Raw genomic sequence first — 4446 nt, 5'->3', positions numbered from 1 at the left:
ATGGTTATCTTCTAATCAAAAATTCTGATTGGCAGGTGATGAGCAAATAGCAATGACAATAAAATAAGGGGTGAGGAGCAATAGGTCCATTATGTAGTAAATGAAGTGTGACAGATATGCGTGGATCACTTGGGATGGGAGAGAAAGGGGAGGGAAGAAAGGAATGTGGAAACATTAAGTAAATGTCACTCCAGAGACATTTACTGACCTGTCCAGAAAATCATGTACCTGGCTAGCAAGTGGCAGGTCTCGTGGTTCTCAGTCCAGCAGTATCCTTTGCTTTCAAGCTGAATTCTAGCTTTGCTGTCAACCTTATGGAAAAAAGTATATTCAAACTGCATAAGCAAAGACTGTCTAACAAAATGATTTTCAGAGAAGAGATTTCCCCACTTTTGTCCAGATACATGCCAGCATAAAGTTTGAATAAAAATAGCCACGTGATACTGTTTATGTTGAATATTCCTAATTACAGAAGGTGCCAAAAATGTATACACATTTTAAGAAAGGAAAACTGTATTAAAATAGCAATACTCGATATATACCGGTAACAAAAGATGAATACAAGTCACGTGTGACTTCTGTAATTACAAGAGGTGCTCAAAGTGGTTACCATCAGTGTCCAGACGCTTCTGATTACAGTGAACTACCGCTTGAGCAACGCTGACCCAAGTGTTCACTTGTATACATTTTTTGGCACCCCCGGTATATTTGGGAATATGAGGATTTTGAACTAGGATTATTATGTCTCAAAGATGGTCTTTCCTATGTTTTATTTTATATACTATAATGTATCTGGTATATTGGAGATAATAGATCACTTTTGTCTTAATTTCTACGATCTGAAAATTTGAGATTACAATAAACTATTTTGCAATGACGACCAGACATAGGGACATAATATATTTGAATATTCTTTACGCTCCTTGAGTGAAAGACACCTTATAAATGTGAGCAATTATTCAACATTATTTTTGAAAAAGAAAATAGACTGTCCAGTCTTGCGAATAAAAGATCATTTCACAGAGGATGTTCTCTGTTGTCACCTTTCTAGTCTTAAATACTTCAAGTGAAGAAACTTCTGGGCCTCCACTTGTATGACTGTTCACAATCTAATTGATCTCACTGTCTGAATTGTCCTTTCTTAATTTCATTGCATTACTCATTTACTGCACTGGCTGTTCAGATATCTGTGAGAGGTAGCAGGCTTCCCCCCAACCTTAGTCAATTAGAGAAGCTATTGTTTCTGATTAAGATATCACATCCCAGAGAATAATAGCAATTAGAGTTGGAACGGAGACCCTGTGGGTCGCACAGTCCACTTCCCTGCCAGCTCAAGAGAATGTTTTACATTACACTGTAGTTTTGTGTGGTTTTTGTAATGTTGGTTTTTAAAAATCCGCGCATCCGTCAGTGTTAATTATGTCCCTTTCCTGCATACCCACCATGACTTAATTTTCTACTTTGCGTTGCTGATTCTCAGAAATTGGCATTGACTGATGGCTTCTTGATGACATCATCTCATCAAAAGACAAGGACGGTGCATTCATTCCCTTTGAAGCAGAGAAAACAATTGTTATTGTTTGGCTTGGTTCGGTTTTTGTTGGAAATTGGAAATGCATTTCATTCAAGTATATTCATTTGCCAGGGTTCCCAAGCTTCATAGTGCCTGGAACACAGTAGGTCATTTTTTGTGTTAATGGTTCTTTATTTTGATTAGGTGTCTGCATCGCCCACTAACCACAAGGGTTCATCTATACATGTGGAGCATGGTGTCCTTCAGGAAGAAGTTCGAATGTCTTAGGAGCTCTTCTTTCAATCAGTTCTTCTGTTGCATGGGGTTCAAGAGAATGGTCTCAGTAGGGGAAAATGACCCTGAGTGTGGGTAACATAAGAAGAGGATGAGGGCAAAATTATTGTCATCACTATGTAGTTTTGAGCCCTTACTATTTGCTAGGCATTGTGCAAAATGCTTTACATTCCTTCTCATTTGATTCTCACTGCTACCCAGAGGTAAAGACTATTACTACGTGCAGATAAAGAAAAAGAGGCCAAAGAAGGTAGACAATCTGCCAAGGTCACTATACTAGTAAGTTATGGAGCTCAAATAGTAATGACGATGATATTTAATAACATTGATAATAATATTTAATAATTATACTTAATATTTAATGATAATTGGAAGTCTTTCCTGCCTCAAAGGTGGTGATCTAAATGGGAAATGGGGCTGTGGTCTTTTTCTTGAGTTTGTTTCCAAGCCAGTGACAGCATGACAATGACCTGGCCATTGTATTGTATGTTACAGTTTCTCGTTAAATATTTTATTTGTTGAAATCACCTTATGTAACTCAAGGTCAAGTGACTTACTAAATAAGTACGTTGAACATCATCATTAATTTTGTTGCTTTTTGGTCATGTTACAAATAGTGCAAGCACATTATTTTACTTAAAACAATTAAAAACAGTGCAGGATGGAACAAAATGATAAAATGGCCCCTTTCCCTGCCAGTCTTCAGCCTTTATTCCAACTCTGAGGTCTATCACCTGCCAACAGTTTCTTGTTTCTTCTTTCAAAAAGGTGTTACAAATATTTAAGTCACATAAGTTTCATGTAAGTTTTTTTTTTTAACACATGGGATGACACTGTGCATTTTGTGCTGTTGTTTTTTCTATCTTAGTACATAATGGCAATAATGCATAAATATTGTGTTTAACATGTGTCAGACATTGTTTTAAGCCATTTATGTGTATTAACTCATTTAATCCTCATGACAACTCTGTAAGATACACATTTTCTCATCCATGTTTTACACATGAGGTAACAGAGGCCCAGAGAGGTTAAATAAATTGCAGAAGGACATAAGTTATTAAAGGGATGAAGCTGGGATTTAATTATACCTTGGTGACCTTTCAATTTCAGGGCATAGTGATAAATCTTACTCCTTTTAACTTCTGTATAATATTTCACCATTTATCAGTCCCCTGAAATGAACATTTCCACTATTTACTTTTTTTTCTATATTGCACTCTGTTGCAATAATAATCTTTAGGTACACACAGCTTTGTGTACATGGGCAAGCAAGTATTTCTGAGTCTAATTCCTAGAAGTAGAATTCCTTGGTCAAGGTCATGCACATTTGAACTTTGAGAGATAAAGCTCAAGAGTCCTTTAGAGAAGTTGTTCGGGTTTCTCTCCTTCCAGAAGGCTGACAACTTCATTCTCTCTCTTAAAAGCGTCCATTTTGAAGGCTACAAGACTGAGCCTCTTTTGCTTAGCTTAGTTTCACCATTTCCCAACTTCATTCCTTTGGAAAGCCTTATGTTCCAGCTACTCTGATCCCTTTTCTTCGGCTCCCTTTTCTTCGGCTCCTCTTGCTCAACACCTGCTGTTCCCTCTACCTGAAATTCACCTCCCACCACCTTCAGTTGGCACATTCTTACTTACATTTCATGACCTAACTCAAGTATCTTCTTTCAATTCACTCCCAGATCTAGTCATTCCTTTCTTTAGCTCTTAAAGCAACTTGTACTGTAACAGGTTCAAATATTGACAAAGACTCTGGGCTGCAGAAATGTAGATTTATTTTCCTACGACTAAAATAAAGTTTTAATTGAAGGGTCCTTATTTCCACTAATGGCTAAAAATTCTTGATCTCATCACTTCTGTTGCTTTCAAATTAAATGTCGGGAATATTCAAGATTCTCTACCTAGCCTGCTGCCCGTCTTTGGTTCTGTAAGTTTTGGAGCATTACAGTGTGATGAGAAAGCCATCTGGCATTAGGAAAGAAACTTCCAGGGCTGACGTCATCCACTGGCCTCTGGTACAAATAGGTTATTCCATCTGGTGTTTGGGGATCATGTTCTGGAATCGCCTTCTCATGGCCAGCATTCTGGCATTCTTAGATGATTCTCTGCCTCTTTGCACCTACCCTCCACTCCCTGGGAGCTCAGCATCTCCTGGATGGTTTCCTCAACACCATACTGGCCGCTGTGTTCTTTCTATGGCACTCTTCCTTAGAACTCTGCGCCTACAGATGTCCCTCAGCCCTTGCTAATAGACTGCTTGGAGGCCGTGTTTCTCTGCTGCCATGTTGCTATAGCTCTGTGCTGAATGGGGGTGGGAAACTCCCCTACGAAGTTTACAGACTGCCTGGGATGTGCCAGAGGAAGTGAGTTACAAGTCCTCTTGACCCAGGATTTTCCCAAGCCTATCTGAGCGTTTGTCTCACATCCAACTTTTCCCACCAAAGGTGGTTCTTCGTGAGAGGAGAAAGGCAAGAGCTTCTTCTTGCCTACCCACCAGTGGCTTTGCTGTTGTCCAAAATTCTTCTCCCACCCTCTGTAATTAAAAAAAGAAAAATCCTTACTGAGTGGGAATAAGACTACATCATCCTATATCTGCCCCTTATTTGGGGGTTTATTTATGAAACATAGTGTTTACCCAGTCT

Source organism: Rhinolophus sinicus, linkage group LG13 (assembly GCF_036562045.2).
Source record: "Rhinolophus sinicus isolate RSC01 linkage group LG13, ASM3656204v1, whole genome shotgun sequence".
NCBI lineage: Eukaryota > Metazoa > Chordata > Mammalia > Chiroptera > Rhinolophidae > Rhinolophus > Rhinolophus sinicus.
This window is presented reverse-complemented; position numbering follows the sequence as displayed.